The sequence below is a fragment of the Labrus mixtus genome, chromosome 1, assembly GCF_963584025.1.
Source record: "Labrus mixtus chromosome 1, fLabMix1.1, whole genome shotgun sequence".
NCBI lineage: Eukaryota > Metazoa > Chordata > Actinopteri > Labriformes > Labridae > Labrus > Labrus mixtus.
The window spans coordinates 15,762,224-15,781,041 of NC_083612.1; the positions used below are offsets into that span (position 1 = coordinate 15,762,224).

The following is an 18,818-nucleotide window of genomic DNA, read 5'->3' on the forward strand; positions in this document are numbered from 1 at the left end:
CCTTGAGAAGAGTCTCCTTCAATCTGCTGTTAGTAACTAACACACACACTCACACACCGAGACTCAATTACTGCCCAATTCCCTTCTTTATCATTCGTCCCCGACCTCTTTCATAACCAAAAGCGACCAAGGAAAAAAAGAGGCAAGAAGAAGACCAAGCCGAAGTGTTAGTTGAACTACAAAACCCACGTTGGAAATAAGTAAAGTGTCGAAACTAAAACAAGGTAAGTGTTTTTTATTTCACTGACGCTGTTTTCCCCCACATCACAGAACAAGCGATGAGCTGCGTAGAGCTGGCTTCGCTTCTAGTTTCTTCGCTTTTTTTTTTTCTTCTTCTTCTTCCTCTCCACAAGCTTGTGTTTGCTTTATAGATAGTTTTTTGGTTTCTGTTACGCCGTAATTCATCCAGTCAGTGTATTCCGTATCGCTACACTTGTTTAATCCAGTCAAGTTGTTTCTGTTTAATACAAAAAAAAACGACGTGTTTTTTCCTCTCTCCTCTGAGTGGTGACCTGATAGTGGGAATCGTCTTTGTGTCCCTCGCTCCTTTTTCACCGTTCACTCAGGCTATTTGATAACTTGTTTTATCGTTGAGAAATGTAACTTTTTTACGGGTTTATGTTGTTGTATGTGTTGCTTTTAATAACCATGTTAATGTTGAATCGTCGGGTTTGAGTGCGTATTTGGACGTGAAAAGGGGGGGTAACTACGAGGCACCGGGCAGCCCTTGGTCCTCGCTTGCCCGTCCGTTAAAAACACATCCAGTTTTTAAGAGTCCCTCGACGCGAAAATAAAACAATTAGCGACAAATACATAAATATCCCCTTCGGTTCGGATTAACTTTGACGTATTATATTCTTTTCTTTCTCGACAGCGGGTAAGAGTTTAAGCTTGTTCGCTGGCCAGCCTGCCGGGGAGCTGCTGCTGCTTCTCGCTTCCTCAAACCGAGAGGCACGACGCAGGCAAGAGCAGCCGCTTGGCCGAGTTGTTGAAATTTATCCCTTTGTGTATATTACAATATCCTCCATTTTTTTCTGCCCCTTCCAAAACAACAAGCCTCTCGCCATCTTGGTGATTTTAAATTTGCTCTCTCCCCCCCCCCCCCCCTCTCATCATCACACCAAGCACCTAACATTTCCCCCCCCCCCTCTCTCTCTCTCTCCTGCACACAAACACACAGGCTACTTTAAAAGGAAATTGATCCGCGTTTTTTTTTTTTGTTGCTCTCGCAAGTTTCACCAAAGTTTCAGACTTGTTAGGGAAAAAACGACAACGAGGAAAGTGTTGTGTGTGCGGCTGAAAACGGAGATGCAGGTGTTTTTTGTAGATTGTCAAAGATGGTTTGAAGACAGTTTTATCGTACAGAGGGAGGCATTGTTTTTTGTTAGTGGCGTTTGCGTGAAAAGCTCATTTAAAGTGACGTAGTGTTGTTAGAAGTCCGGAGTGTCGTAGAGAGACAGGGGAGACAGGGTTTGTGTAATTGTACATCCACATTCAAACACTTGTATTTACGCTACTGTAAGTCAATAGTTGATAAATGTTATTTATAATTTTTTCTCAGCACTACTTTGTGTTTGTACTTGCAACTTGAGCATGCATGGATGGATGAATGAATGAAGGAAGGAAGGAGGAATAAGGGGGTAAGGAAGAAAGGAAAGAGGGTTATTAATTACCAAGAACACTATCAGGGGAGGAACTGTAAAAATTAAATTCAAGTGGATGTCTGTGCTAAATTACAGTGATTAGACATTAAATTATTAAGTAGTTAAATACATTTATTTTGATTAAAAAAAGGACTTGTTGGCCTTTTAATAAACCTTTATTGCTGTGTGAGGTGTTTTTTAAAACACCAAGTTGAATTGATGTATGATTGATACAAGCTCACACATACATTTCTAGTCATAACAAATACACACACAAACACACACACACCCACTATACACACGCGCACACACACACACACACACACACCCCCACTATACACACGCACACACACAACCCTTACTGAGCTATAACAGTGGTCTGCAACAGTTTCAACACACCACTCTTCACAGAATCATCCTGTGACTTGAGAATGTCGTCCATCTTACAAAAAGGTGTTATTTAAGCTGTTCAGAGCATCAGAGCTAAAACTTGATCTCACTTTCTTTCCTCCCATGTCCTGTAAGCAGTTTCAGAAAAGAGGAGGGGGGGAAAGAAAACAAACCGAACAAATGCTTTGAAATGGAAAATCTGATCATTTCACCTCCCACCTCTTTTGTTTGCCCGTTTATTGCTGCAAAGCTGGAGTGCAGAGGAGCAGATGTTTAGCCAAACATGAAGGCGCGGTGCCTCTGTCCTTATGGGGATGGCTCTCCCCTCCTCTCACTGCTGATGCATCGACATGACAGCTGCTTGATTTCATGGAGCTGCTAAGAAGCCATTAGTGGTATCAGTGAATTGAAACGGAACATTGTCTCTCAGTTTTATACTGCTATTACAACTGTCTTATTCTCAGCATCATTTTGTGCAGGTTTGCTTGAATATGTGTGTTTTCATGTGTGTGTATTGGCTGCAGCTGAGCATACAAACCAACTAGAAGTACTAATATATTTGTGCAGTGTGTTTTCCTGTAATTTGGGAGAGAGTGAGCAAGAGCAAAAGTGGAAAAAAAGGGGAACAAATCTGTCAGAGTTTGTTTGCCATGTTGCTTTGAAATGAAAGCACACTGTGCTACCTCAAGCACACTCAAATCAGAGATGTCTCTCCTTGCCAGGCCAAGAAAAAAAGAAATCAACTCTCCACTGGAGTTTCATTCTCTCTCTCCCTCCCTCTCTTTCGCTGCTTCTATTCCTCTCGCTCAAATTGGAACTGTTGTTTTTGAAGAGATAAAGGAGGACTTCCGCTTGACTTGAACATTCAGGAATTAAGGATAGACATAGTTAAGCCCTATTTGCATGTCTACCAAAGTCACAGCAAACGGTTGCTATTGACTAAGCTGATTAGGTGAAATTAGGTTCACGAGCTCTGTGTCTGGGGGTGCTGAATCTGACAGAACTTGGACAGCTTTTGAGAAGACAATCCCATGAGCACACATGGCTGTATTCTCTATAATCCTTTACTATTGAATATGGGTCTATCCTTTTTATTTGGGAGTACAGCCATGGTTCTTTTAGAAAAGGAAGTGGAGTGAGATTTATGAGGTGTGCATGATATATTGATCAAGTCGTCAGAATGAGCGGATGCCTTCTTAAAAACATGTTGCATTGTTGCTTTGTTCTGTGAGTGATATCATCTAAATGATGTCAGATGTACCGGGCATGTGAATGATTCATCTGTTAATTACGAGTGAATATGAAGCCTGCACCTTAATTTATTTGATGCCACAACACATTATTTCTGTTAAATGTGAAAAACACTTGGACAACGCTTGTAGGCATGTCTTGTGTTTGTCATGAAAAAAGTTCAGACACATAATTTTCTAAACATAAAGTTATGGAAGAAGTGAGATATTGATATTTAAGTGGTCACCTGCGCTTAAAATACATCTATAGACCAAGTAAGTACTGATATACATTTTAAAAAGTGTGCTGATTGCAGAAAGATTTAATCTAAAATCTTAAATCAGGATTTGAATGAATCAAGTAAGCATTGTTTTGAAGTGCTTGCACCTTTGATCAATATTAATGTGCGGTTCAACTCGTGATCAACAACTGAAAATTAAACTGAAATGAACATGTCTATTTTGGTTTCAGCTGTATTGATAAAAGCCCTAAAAATGATTTCTTATGAGAAATGTTAGTAAATAGTTTGATATTAAACATTGATGCATGAGTGAGTTTGTTGCAGATAATAATCTTACAACCTCTACCATAACCCCAGTATTTTCTGCCTGACAATATTAATCAAAAGTCGGATATGCTTAATGTATCTAAGTAGCAACTCAATTGATATTGATTAAATATTTAAACTTTTGTAGTACTCCTGAAATGTCAGACATTTATGGTCTATAAAAAGTGCCTATGAGTCAGTCTGTGCGCAGTTCCTAACCCAAATGCTTCATGACGACAAGTATTTAAATTTAGCCTTCGATTAATTAGACCTACAAACAATCGATTGATAATAATAGCCATCTGGGAGCACTGTCAAATCTCTGCATGAGAGCGCTGACACAGAGCTGTGAAATTCAGAGAGGAAGTAGAGGTCTGCTCTGTGTTAACCAAATGATTCAAGAACTGAACATTAGACAGCGTCCTGATCAAGTTTCCTCTCTTTCTTCATCCGTCAGCCATTTGCATATGACAGTTTATGCTGAAGACATTATGACAACAGAAATAATGTACTAAGAATCTGATGAATTTCATTATACACATTAATCCTGTCAGGGCTAATGGTCCTATGAGACCAATCATTGTTTTAGTGAAAGCTCGGAAAGCTTGATAGACATCAGATTGATCATCCATTCTGTTACAGATCAAATCAGCAAGTTTCAGTTTTGTGCTGTGTGGTACAGGCCCGTGCAGGCAGCTCTCGTATTGATACGTGTTTACAGGGCCTCGCGGGTTAATGTCCTCTCAGCTGGAAAGTTGGTTAGCTCTCAGATGATCCACCTAACCTTAGGTTACCTTGCTATTTTGGTGTCTCTGCCTGTTCACTAGATGTTCTGATAAGCATCAGACAGGGCACACAATGATTGTCTAAAGTGCACACTCAGACGTTGACTTTCAAAGTTACCGTGTCACATATTCTGCTTATCTTTGTGAAATCTCTGCCTGTGTCGGGAAACAACTTGATTATGAAAGCCAATGAGATAGGGCGACATATGAGGCATATGGTGTGGAAATAAACAATTTCAGCTGATAATGAAGACTAAACAGCCTAACACTCATTTTAGTCTTCTCTGCATTTCTGTTTGGATTACGTATGGTGTGTTAATTACCAAACAATAGCAGTGTAACGTGCATGTGGGTCACCCCGTGTTGACTTTCAGGAGATGGGAGACAGAGCGGCCAAATTTGGGAGGGAAAGGCGATAAGCTGCTTCTTTGCTGCTCGTCCCCTGGGCCTCTATTTATCATTCAATGTGAGAATTTTCTTGATGAAAGTCAAGGTTGTTTGTGCATGCTCTGTCTCGTTGGGATGCCTGTTTTTCCACCAGCAAGGTGAAAAGGTTGATTTTCCCCCTCCAAAGAGAGATGCCTTGTTCGGAAAGTCCAGGCTAGTTTCTTTTAATGAAGTCTCAAAAGGTCCTGATGATTTTTCCACTTCAGGGCTGTTTTTGTTTTGTACATTAGCGAGGAGGTGAAAATGCAGACGCACTTCTTGTTTTGCTGGAACCGGAGAGCTGTCTGAATACAAGTCCTCATAATTCATTGTTTGTCTCCATCGGTTATTCATATGGTAAAGACATGGAAAAGATGGTCTGTGAGCTGAAAGCATCCATTTAACGCAGTCTTTACACAAACATAATACTAGAAACATGGATGGCAACAGAGTGAATGCATTTCTTTTCTTAAACGGAAAACACATCAGTGTTATTTGGCTTCAAGAAACGGAGACATTAAGGCTATCCGTTCATTAGCTTTACACAGATGGATTACAACAGCATAAACAAAATGTTGGGAATTGATTCATGGAAAAAAAAAAGTTTACTGTAATTTTTCTCTCAGGGATCACCTGCTATTTAGCTTAATGTTTACTACACCTTGACATTCTCAATCTAGCAGTGGGGCCTGTATTTACACTTTCCTCTATACACCCATGCTGACTGCATGCGCTCAGATGGGAAAAGGATACTGGGAATGGAAAAGAAATAGGAAAAGGTCTGGGATGTGGGATGTGGGAATGGGAATGATATTGGTTTCTCTATTGGCGTGCCTCCTGGGTCAGTAGAGTTCTTGATGATACTATAGAATATCTTGTAGAAGGCAGGGGAGCTGTGAGCCGAGGTGGGTGTTAGGATGCACGTAAGCACACACACACACACACGCACGCACACACACACACGCGCTGTCAGAGAACACAGGCATTTACGCATAGGGACAAAACACACACAAACACACACACAAATGCATGAGATTGCGCCTCGACAGCCCCCATTTATTGATCTTCTTCAGCATTTAAAATCTGGTCACTGCTGCCACAAAGGCTTTTTATTTTAGCTGTGCTGGCAAAGATGGCTCAAAGCTAAGCCAGAGTTTTAAATATTTAACTCCTACAAAATGCCACGAGAAATGACAAGGATAGAGGAAAACAAACAGGAAAGCAGTTTTGCTCTGTGAAATAGCTCTGTGTGTATTTGTACAGAGTATGTTTTATATAAATGACACTGGTCCAACCAGCTCTCACTGTGTCAGCTGTGTAAGCACTACAGTTTGGAGTAGAAATCTGCACATACAGCACATCATCCTTCATGAAGTGTCAGTCAGACAGTCTTTATTTCTCTCCAGAAGAAATTACAGAAAAGGGATAAGCGTTCACTCAGACTCTTTAACTTTACAGAGCAATGACCTACATGGCCTTACCTTGTTAGCAGCCCAGGCTGAAATGCTAGCAGTCAAAGGATTAGTCACTACTGGACCTGGGACAAGCGGCTGTTTTTAGCTTTTTCAGTTTAAAACGGATACTCGTGTGTAGAGAGGCGACTCAACGATGCCTAATCCGCAGAAGCCTTATAGCACATAGTCTCACAGTCAATAGCATCTTTCTCTCTCTGAGTGTAGAGTGTTTCTCTTTGACTTTTCTCACCACACACAAAATAAGGTAGTAAAAAATTAATCCCCCCCCCCCTTTTCTTCTTAGGAAATGTGTTCAGTTAGTCCCAGGTGGTGTAGAGGAAATGATGTGACTAGCTCTGTTCACTCTACATTTCCAAATCATTTTTCTTGAAAAGGTCATAACACATTCGAGTGATTTGGAATCCTCTCCATATTGTAGTGAAAATGTATGTTAGGTGAATGTTACTCATTAGGATTACAACAAGACAGTCTAACCACCCGGGTTTCCTCATCTAGTTCAACCTGCTGCTGTTGTTTTTTTTTTATCTTGTCCAGCTTTGAAAGCCAAACCCTGCTTGGTCTGTGGCATTGTCCCGCTTTCCCTCTCTCTGTCTCTCTCTCTCTCACTAAGTCTGCCTCTCTCTCTCTCTCTCTCTCTCTCTCTCTATCTCTCTCGCCTGTGCTCTCTCTTACTGAACGATGACACTGAGAGACAGCTGTAACGTGAGACGCCTCTCGATCCAGGCAGGGGCTTCGAAAAGCCGAGGCAGAAGGGAGGGAGCGGGCCTTTATCTGAGACTGGGGGTGCTGACCTCCCTTCATTCCCCTTCTCTTTTTCTTTTCCTTTCTCTGCCTGTCTCTATGTCTGCTAGCATATCCTTTCCTCCCCCCACCAACTGAAGCCAAGACTGCACTATTAAATAAGTGTAACGCTGAAACACTGCCTTCTCATAGCAGAATCCTGATGAATGAAATAGAGCTGCATGTTGCTTTTAACTTGCTAACATCTCCACATCTTTTGTCTGAGCTATTTGGATGCAATGTTTGTTTAATTCTTCAAGGTTTTACAGAGTATATAGAGTAATAAAGGGGTGACATATGATTGTGATCCTGCAAAAAAGCTTCTTCTTGTGTTAGTGTGTGCATGTGTGTTTGGAAGAAGATGGAAACATTTGCACACCCCCCCGGACTCCAGGCTATGGCTAAATCCTCTGTGAGAGCTCCCGTGTGTAATCCAAACATTTAGAGCTAATTTAAGCATGCAGGCAGGAGCAGCATCCTTTAGGAAACAACAGCTCGCACTCTCTCTCTCTTCCTCTCTCTCAATCCCTCCTCCAGTTTGTGTGTATGCGTGTGCTTGAACTATGTGTGTGTCTATGTGTGCGCATCGCGTTGTCGCTGCAGGGAAATGAAAGCACTCAATCACTCACCTGTCAGAGTACTTCAAATTCTGTCCATAACACACACACACACACACACACACACACACACACACACACACACACACGGACACAGACACACACACACACACACACACACACACGGACACACACACACACACACACACACACACACACGGACACACGGACACATGGACACACACATACGGACACATGGACACACACACATACACGGACACATATGTGCATACACACTCACCCCTGAGGGTTTGACAGGACTGGCCCTTTATTGACTCCCTTGATCAGGGAGACAGCAGATCCATTTAATAGAAGCTGCACACACACAGAGGCAGGCATTGAAATCAAAGTGGATTCACATCTGCTCTCCACACAGCTCCACTGTAGCATTTTCCACTCGTACAACAGAGCTGGTAGTCATTTAAACTTGTGGCTATAGTGGGTGTTGAATTAAAATTTGAAAGCTCATAGTAGTGGAAGTCATGATGTAGGGTATGCAAACTGATTTCTTGTCACAGTTACAATTTACTGCTCTGATTTGGGTCTTCACCACATCTTGTGTTATTGTAAAGGGGGGGTCAATCATGTTAATGTAATCATGATACAAGCCCGGCCGGGGTTATGGGCGTGTTCTGTTGGCCTTGGCCCCAGTGCTTCCCCCAGTTGGCTGTGTTTTGTGCTGAGTGTTTTGGAAGGCCAGTTAGCCAAGAGGGTGCTGGGAGGAGATGTGACAGCTGTGTTGGTCACGGCTACTCTGACCTTCACACGTCATCTTGATGGATCATCAGGGCTGTAACGATACTCTGAACCTGTTGTACGGGCCTGAGCTAGCTCTGATTATCCTCTGTTGATGATCTGGTCACATACTGGATTGATATCATTCCTCCAGTTGTAGTTGTTGGGATCCATTTTTCCCTTCCCAACAACAATTCCAATACTTGAATTTACAAATCAGCCAATACTGAGTATGAATCTGTTACCCTTGCCATTCACCATATAACATCCTGTGTACCACTTGCCATTATGGATGTCAAATGATTTCTATTATTCTATGGCCTGCTTAATTTAAGACTTAAATTATTAAAAATGCACACAGAGAATTAATGCCACAGAAATGTTGTTAATTAGGAGGCCCGAAAGTCTGTTAAAAAAACAATCCAATCAACCAATCTTCTTTAGCGTCAAATAACAGAAGTTATGGATTTGCACTTTATATAGCAAGTCTCGACTTTGACTTAAGGATAAATAACAATGTAAGGCAGAAAAGACTCTCTCCTGTGTGGAACGTATAAAGTATGGACTTGATTTTTTACATAAAGAGTATTTTTCCCAGATTAAATAACGGAAATGTAATTGGATAGGGAAGACCTTTGGGTTTAATTTTTTTCTCCTATAAAAAAACAATAAACCTGCAACAATAATCGTTAAAGGATTTGTTACCTTAAACACAAGCAGACCACCCGTAAATGGTTACAGACTGATCCGCCCACAGGAGATAACTGGTTTGAAATTATGAAAGAGATTCATGAGATGGAAAGAATGACTTTCTTATTGAGAGTAAGAAAGGACTTTGACAGATCAATAGATAAAGTGCTAGGTGGTTTGCCCCACTCATTTTGACAACTTTATGTTGTTTACCTCCCTTTCACTGTTTTATTTTTATTTTATTTTTCATTTTATCTTATCATGTCAATTATGAGAAGCTATTTAAAGACCCCTTGTGAACTGCACTACTTAGGTTATGACCTAAAATTGAACATGTATAAATGTCTGACAATTATTCTGATGTTATGTTGTTGATGTTTTTTCTGTTGAAAAAATAATAAAACATTTTAGTGGCAAAAAATAAACACAAGCAGACCACTTGGATCGGAGCTAAGCTAATGTTAGCCCCTAGCTGGCTTGTAGCGCATTTGTGCTGTATCCATCGAAGCATCTGGGAAACGCTGTTTTTGAAAATGTGAAACTGCTTTATTCAATAGGTTAATGTTTAATCCTCTGCTAATCACAAAAGTTAATAGAAATCAGTTCTGCTCTGCTCTTAAACAGAACGTACTGCTGCCATAACACATCCGAGCAAAGATCCCAAACTGCAGGGCACCAGATAGCCTAGCGCTTATGTCACATTCTCTATGTACAGAGGCTATAGTCCTCGTCACTGCAGCCGTGGGTTCGAATCTGACCTCGGCCCTTTGCTGCATGTCATCCCCCACTCTCTCCTCCCGACATTTCCTGACTCTCTTCAGCTGAGCAAAAATGCCCCCAACCAAAACTTTTTTTTCGGAAGCAGTGCAGCAAACTTGTTACAAAGTTACAACATTGCAAGTTTTTTGCAGGGCTTGTGAACTCCTGTATCAGATTGGTGCATGTACTTTTGTCCTCGCTTATACTCCTTTCCAAATTTTGGGCTGTATTAGAGGCATGTCTGATACTGGTTTGGCATTGGAACAATTTTATTTCAAATGCAAGAGTGGACAGTCACGATGTGAGAGGCCAGATTGACTGCATCTCTTAACAGGGACTCATCTTGCAAAGACACACAAGAAAAAGGAAGTGGATTGGCTAATGCAGCAACGGGCTCTCTGCCATTAACAGAAGAGTTATCATGGCAACACAAAAACATGAGTACAGACACTGACAAAAAGACAGATGCACACAATCATGCCTGGTATTTTATATATATATATATATATATATATATTGTACCTCTCACAAATGGATTGCACTAATGTTCTGAGCTTTTCGCCAGTCTCAGAGCGCTTTACTTTGTGTGTGCGGTGTAACCCGTTCCCTTGAGATGCCACTTGCTCCATCAAGTCAAGGAAGAAACCATTTAGTAGAATGACAAACACACACACACACACACAACACAGCACCAGGAGGCTGGGAGGGATTTGAATTGCACTAACGTTTCTCACACAAAGTTCTTTATTCCTCCACCCGCTCCTTACTTTGCTCTGAACATACACTCACTCACATACAAAGGTAGTCGCACAGAGATTCCATTTTGTCAGCTTTCAGCCCCAGATCATGTAACAATAAAAGATGCTGCCCTGCAGTTAAACACTGCCGGTAAATCACAGGGCAAAGAAAGCTGGGAGAAGCACTTATTTTTAAGCAGCACGAGAGACCACACTGGGGGGGAAGGGGTTGAGACAGATAGGGTAAGACAGAGCGAGAGAGAGGGGGAAGAGAGAGCTTCTTTGTGCACTGTGTACTGGCATTGTGTGTGATGAAGAGATGAATCACTGCTATTTAGGGATTGGTTTCCTGCAACTGATTGTGTGACGACTCAGTGGCGGACAGACTGTCAAGACTTGCCTGTTTTGTTCTGGGGGCTTCAGGAAAATGTCTGCGGCCAAGTCTCACTAGCTCACTCCCACAGGGCCCTGTGTGCCAGAGATCAACTGAGACAACAGAGACAAACACCTCACCAGTGTCGTTCTTCTAACAAGGCATCAAATATTCAAAAGCCAGGGATTTTAGGCCAATCTCAATATGTGTACTTTCAGAGTACACTTGTTTTCTTTGCTCAAATACCAACTTTTTTTTTTTTTGCCATGAAGGTTAAAATGAAACATGGTGTGACCTTTCTTCTCATTCTTTCTCTCTTTCTGTGGCTGGTACAGAAGTCAGACCCTTGTTTTTAACCGTGTTTGGATGCCTTAGAGCTGCTGTTTGATTCCTAGAGTGAAGTCGACATCTGTGTGGCTGAGGAAAGGGGGGTAGATTAGGGAAACGAAACAAGACAATTCAGAGAGACATCATAACAGTTACGTTGTCGGCTGCCCATGTGCGAGCTTGCCTGGAGTGTAAAAGCAGGTAATTATTACTTTGCAGATAGTTCCTGTTGTTCCCTTTTTCCTGTGTTTTTGCCTTTTAAGTTAATAAGATGGAAATTACTAGTAATGATGGCTATTATAAAAATGACATTTGATTGTTACACAAAAGTTCATTCACATATCTTAGGGCAGTGATTTGTTGTATCAATTCAAATAGCTTTGTGTTACTTTGAAAAAACATGATGAGACATACTGTCCCTCTCATTAAAGTAGTTCTCACACAAACCTATTTTCTTACTCATGTGACAAGAATACATTATTCATGTTACTTAATTATGGGGTACAGAATTATTAGTTTCCAGGTTGTCTTTGCAGACCATTTGGATACATAAGCAGCGGTTGTTGGCCACTAGTAGCTGGTAGTGAAAAAATCTTACCTCAGAATAAATATTTTTTGTTGTATTATTGGTTGGGATTGGATGATTGAATGTAATTATTCATGGAAAAGTATCTATATAAGTATATTTTGAGGGATTTGAGAAGAGCATGACAACAGATGCAGTTTTCTGCTATTTTGTAAACCAGAAACAGAGGGTGGACTCAGACTTCACATCTGGCAACTGTAATGATTCTAAATAAATCAAAAATGATGCATATGATAAGCATACATGACCCTGTGTGAAAAGTTCAAATTAAGCATTAAGGAAACATGTAACTGCATATCATCTTAAATCATCCAAATTTAATGTGACTTCAAAAGGCGACCACATTTTCTTATTTGGCTGTAAACTGGTTCAAGCCCATGGCAACACATTTTATAGTTGGCGTTGAGCCCCGTTTGATTTGAAAACTGTGCTTTTGAAAATGTTTTGATTTGTGAAGCTAAAAAAACAAAGTTTAGGTGATCAATTTATTAGTCAACTGCCATTTTTCTAATGCAAAATAAATATCTAAATAAACTCAAGTCAAATGAATACATCATCTTAGGCTAATGGGATGATTTTAATGGACATGATTCATTAGGAAAAGGATGTTGGTGAAGGCTACAGACAACCAGTCTTAGGAAAAAGAGTCATGTTTTTGTGATATTTTATCCATCTGCCATTGATGTTAAACTAAGTAGATCTTACAGTAAAATGAGGTTAATAGACTAACAGACAGATTCTCAGTCAGGCAAATGATGGCAGACAGCTCTGGCTTTCTTATCCAGTGTAATTCACCTGCCTCGTGGCTGGCAAATCATTTTCTGTGCTGAAGCCCTATGAGCAGAGATCCTTTAATCATTCACTAATAGGCCTTTATGAAAAAGCTGAAGATGAATTCAGCCTACCTGGCTCTCTGTTATCATTATCACTGCGATGAGTTATCAAAGTATTTGTGTGTGTCTGCAGTCTGTGTGTGTGTGTGTGTGTTTGTCTGTCTGTGTGAGAGTGGAGATAATGAAGGGAACCATTGCAGTTCGATGAGTGCGGGTATTATCAACACCGCAAGTCGAGGTGATTTCAGTTCTGTGATAAAATTGAGCTGTAATGACAGATGTGTGCTGCATTATGTGTCACAGACTTTGACATGACTGCGGGGCATCTAGAAAGACAAAACCACTTAGGCTCATGAGCTGCAATATACCCATGTATGTTCTTGTTATACCCTGACTCATTCAATCAGGTGACATTTACATGGATTACTAGAAAAACAGCAGATAAAATACCATCTATGGGCAAGATTAATCCCTTAACTAAGAAACAGAAACCTACCATGTAAAATTTGATTACATAGGTGCTTGTGAGCGGCAGACAAACTTGATTCTAACATTGCTGTTGACCAGATGGATGTGTTTACTGTCAACAGGACCTTGCTAGATAGCTACCCACACATGCTGTTTGTGTGTCTGAAAATGTCCATAACAGGCTGCTTCTCTGAATCTGTGTGCGTATTTGTGAGAAGGCTTGAAGTTATGTTTTTATTAAACCATCTAATCGTGCTGACACAAGTTATGTCTGACATTGCAAAAGTTGTCACTGAAAACTGAAAACAGTGTTTTGAAAAGAGTGAGACATTATTTGTGTATCCCCCCCAAAAAAAGTGTTTATTAACATGAATAAAATCTGTGTGTTTGTTGTAGTATGTTACACAGAGCAGGGTGGCGTCTGTTCTAGTGAGCCGTTTAGATTAGGCTCAGGCTGTAAGAGCGCAGCAGGGCCTTAGAGACAATGCATGAGAGATGGGCGTGAGAACGTCGGTAAGGCTTGGTTCTCTGCAAGAACTGTCTTGTGTTTGGGGAAAATATCCTCACACTCAAAGCTCCAGTGTCTAGATCCATTTCTAACAAACAGGTTTTGCAAGAAAGGGCTCTGGGAGAAAGAGACTTTTTGTGTGTATGAATATCTTTCCATCTGTGTGTCTGTGTGTGCACACAGCTGTGTTCAGACATCACTGCTTTTTGTTGTTTGATGTCTTTGAAAATCCCCAAAACTAGGTTTAGTAAATTTAACTTAGATTTATGCAGTTTGAGCAGCGTTATCTCCTTCTCAAAAGGGAAACTTCAGCACTTCGACAACACTGCACATAAACTAACCATTTTATTTTCATTAAATTAAAGCACACTGGAAAAAAAAACCTGTTATTCCTATGACTCAGATCATATTTATAACCTGAACGGCGTCTTTTCTTTCTGCTTTCTCTCCAGGTGTTACAGCAGTTATGTCAAAGAGCTGAAGACATCTCTAACAGTGAGTACTGAAGAGCATTCACTTCTGCTCTTTTTTCGCTCTTTGCCCCTGGTTTATGTCTGTGTGTTACAAAACAGTTGATGCGTGACTTTTTAAAATACATATTGTCACACACTTCTGCTTTTACATCTTTCTTTTTTTTTTCTGTGGCACGCCAGAACAAACTTGCAGACTCCTCCAGTTTCAGGCCTAATTTGATTTTCATTCATTCAGTGAAAGAGGATGTTTTTTTTCTCCCCCAATTAAATTTAACAAGAGCTCCTTGAAAAGCAGTTGTTATGATTACATTACAAATTCGGGGTTCATTCAGTGAATCAAGCAATTAATTAGATTTTTCCCATTTTAATCAGAATATTTGTCTGAAATGTGGGCGCCTAATAAACATCCGTTGAGTTTGCTATCTGCTCTGAGCCAACGCTGAATGTAAATGGCTGTTAACTGTGCCCTACAGTGCAGTGTGTTTAGTTGTTTATGTGTATGCAGCCTGAATCCCCTTCTCTCTCCGTCCCTTTCGTTCTTTCGTTCTCTCTTTTATTTTCTCACTGTCTCTATGTGCGAGCTCACTGTGCTCAGGGGCGCGGCTGCGTCCTCAAGGCTTCACTTCACACACACCAAGGTGGCAGTTTGTTGTTGCGCACACAGACAATGACTTGCACTTTTCCCTCATGCCTGAATTTATGGCCTTGTGCTTGAGTGTGTGTGATCTAATGGGATCTTTTATAAGAAGGCTTCAACAGAAATACTTGTTTTGTCTGTGTGACGGTCTCTTTAGCGCTGTGTTAGCAGACCTGATCTGGTCTAACTGTTACTCCTTCATCTCCGGCTGTGAATGATACATTACATCCCCTGCAGGTTGGAGTGAGCTGGTTGTATCATTTGTGATAAGTATTGATGAGTTCTCTCTTGGGGAATCAATATCTAGGGGGTGTAGCCTTGTAGATCAACCCCCCCCCCACCCCCCCACCCCCAGCCTCTCCACGGCTGACTGTTTCTAACTGGTGTGTTTGCTGCCTGACTTTTCCTGCAGCCCCATAGAGAGCATGCACAGCAGAGCACAGGGAAAGATGGAGCTCATCCAAACAGCTATGGTGTAATTAGCTGACATTTGTTGCTTGGAAGACAAGAGAAGGAAAAAAGGAAAGAGCTGCTCAAGTCAAACACCCAAAGGAATATGCAAATGTTGAGAAATGAAAGAAAGACAGAGAAATGTGTCTAATGGCACGGAGATACAATTATATTACATTCACTCATGTTTGGTGTGTGTGTGTGTGTGTGTGTGTGTGTGTGTGTGTGTTAAAGTGTGTCTTATGAACCCAATGAACTTTAAGTGAGGATTTGAGTCTGTGTTTTGCCACTCGAGCAAGAGACATTGGTCTCTAGAAAGGACTTAAAAATATATTAGATAACCAGATGAAACCTTTGTTTGCTGTTTAGCGCTCTTGTTTCACAGAGCATGTCCTAAGGTATTCAACCGCTTAGTACCCACATGAAACAGCCATTCACAACAGAGCTGAGGCTCTGGTTCCAGGAATGTTGTGCATGTGTGCGATTGTGTGTGTGTGTGTGTGTGTGTGTGTGTGTGTTTTCATGAATGTTTGTGTGCACGCATTTAAAAGGGAGTACCATAATGCACGTCGACTCTGTGCTTTAGCCAAGGTGCTGCGTGAAAGAGCAGCAATGCTTACGCAGCCCCATCTGCTTGATCCAAGCTTGAAATGCAATGCCTTTTAATGACAAAATACTGAGTGGCTGGGAGGTGTGCAGAAAAGTGTGTATGTGTGTGTGTAAGTGTGAAATAGAGAGGAATAAAGGGAGAGGGAGAAGGAGAGAGAAAAACATCTCGAAGGTCAGGAGCAGCGGGCGGCCGTAGGGGAGAGACACGTGAGACAGAGATAGTCTTGCGTCAGCCCCACAGCAGTCCGCTCTTTATGTGTGTGTGTGTGTGTCTGTGTGTGTGTGTGTGTGTGTGTGTGTGTGTAAGTGTGTGAGAGTGAATGTGTGTGTCCTGTGGGGCCAGCATTTCCATCCGCATCCCACCGTGTGTTTCAACGGAACAGCATGCCAATGTTCCTTTTCTGAGTGTCTCTTTCATTCTGCAAGACAAGACTGATAGATAGATAGATAGATGGATGGATAGATAGATAGATAGATAGGTGGATGAATAGATAGATAGGTGGAAAGATGCCTACATGTCATACATTACAAATTACTTTGAAGCAGTCAGTCATTGGCCTACGGATAATTCTTTACATGGCTCTTGTGACAGTGGAAGGGGAAATTACACCTTCTAGCCTGAGGGGAAGGAATTTGTGTGTCTCGCAGCCTGTCACAAAAACCCGAATAGGCTTTCATCAATCCCAGCAACTACTATCATTTTTCAGCTCTTATTCATGAACTCTCTTTTGTTTCTCACTGTCTCTTTTTTTCCCTCTCCCAGTGCCCTTTAAACTGCTGCTCTGTTAGAATGGGGAAGTGTTAAAGATAACGCCTAAACATTTAGTACTTTGTACTTGCCTCGGAGCTAAGATTGTTAAAAAAAGCTGCCGGGAGATTGTCCTCGGGATAGGGAGCTGTGTGGATTCAACAGACACACTCCAGTATTAGTTTGGGCTTACCCATCCATGTCTTTTTCACTCTAACTCCTACTCTCTGCACACACAAGAAACAGTGACCATTCCCCTTTGCCTCCCCCGGCCCTCATGGTCTCAACATGGCTCAGTCCTCTCGCCAGACTTTTGAATCCCCCCCACTGCAAAACAGCCTCCTTGTCCCAATGAAGGGCTTCTGCGTGGGGGTGAAGCTGCTCTTTTACAGACCCTTGTGCAATGAATCACTGCTTGCACCCAGGGAGCCTCAGTCCACTCGGGGGCTGCCCGCCCGAACGATAATGTGCGTGGTCATGAGGGGGCCATTTTGAAAGGAGGGTCAGACAAAACAGGAGCTAAAGAACCCAAGCTGTGAGCTTTCCTATAGAGAGCAACAATGGAAGAGGTCTGTGTGTGTGTGTGAGTGTGAGTGTGTGTGAGTGTTGGGTGTTGGTGTGTGTTGTATTGTGTATGTGTGTGTTTGTGTGAGTGTTTGCGTGTGTGTTGTGTGTGTGTGTGTGTGTGTGTGTTTGTTGTACTAGAGGGGAGATGCTGGTCGCACAATGCTGAGTTTTGGGTGTCATAATGTAACATAATTGTTTATCAGTAATTTATGAAACATTAGGAGTGGACCTTTAAACGCCTTGCATCACAAACCTTTTAGCTCCACACAAACAGGATTGCAATCTGAGCTCCTTGGACTCAGCCCTAATTCCTGTTTGGATGTTAGGTTTGAAAACAAGAGATGATCAAGCCCTAGACATCAGTTGCACTCACATAACGACTTACAGATCGCATCAGGCCCACGCTGAGAAAAATATTTCATAATTATTTATGCGTAGATTGCTGGGTAATTTATGAAGTAACATGTGATTTTAGAACATTTGCTTGTAATGTATCCATATTTTACTTTATGTGAAAACATTTTGAATTTTGCAAAAGTCAAGTCTCATTGTGTTGTTCGATCATAAGTCACACATGTTATACTATTACATTTGTCCCATGGTTAACTGGGTTTAAGCGTCAAAAACTGCTCATCTGCATTCACATTTTATAGTGTATGTTTGCTGTGATTGCTGATATAGTTCTCCTTTACTTGTCATAGCCTTGCCAACAATAGCTGTTAATAAGACTATTAGACTTTTTCATTATATATATTACTATTAGGTAGCTTGTATTATTTCATTGTGCTTAGTTTCTGCATGAATGTAAATGTGCAGGGTTTCTCATTTATGGGGATAATTAGGCAGACCACACACACACACACACACACACATACACACAAAAACAGTCTCTCTTTCTTTTCCTCTTACACGCAAACACCCACAGCCACACACACACACACGTACACGCACCACTCTCACCCGCTGCCAGCTGTTGCCCTATGAGAGCACCCAGGTTTATTGGGTCTATCTGCTGGGTTTATGACTAAACCACGTTTCCTTAACTCCCTTTATCCCTCCTCTCTGTCTCTACCATTGCCTCTCATGACACCCTCCAGGCTCTTTTCCACTAACCACCATACCCAGATCTTCTTTCCTTCTTACTTACTGCCCTCACACCGAACCGATCAATACATTTACTTGGTGATAAAACATTAAAATATTCAGTTAGACTGTATAAAAAACAGGACTTTTTAAAATTAATGTTAGTCCGACTTAAATTGTACAAAGACACATTTCTTGAAGTCAGACTTAAAGACCAACATAATGTGGTTGGGATTCGATTTTTTCTGGCATGCACTGTATGTAGGTCCTACCTCCATCGGACCCGAGGTGCAGGCGTTCTGCGCAGGCATCACAGTTTCTGTGAGGCTTTGACCTGGAAGT

The 18,818-nt window shown here is 41.4% G+C and overlaps 1 protein-coding gene across 21 annotated transcripts in view; it reads left to right on the forward strand.

The window, feature by feature from the left end:
* Positions 1-18,818, forward strand: part of baz2ba (bromodomain adjacent to zinc finger domain, 2Ba) — a 70,085-nt gene continuing 51,267 nt past the window's right edge. For 12 of the 21 annotated variants that reach the window (XM_061035201.1, XM_061035297.1, XM_061035219.1 and 9 more), the window contains exons 1-2: positions 1-224; positions 14,362-14,404. The gene's annotated coding sequence lies outside the window, so the exon portion shown is untranslated. The remainder of the gene's footprint in view (positions 225-14,361; positions 14,405-18,818) is intronic. The other 9 variants (XM_061035234.1, XM_061035271.1, XM_061035287.1 and 6 more) reach the window with 2 other exon arrangements.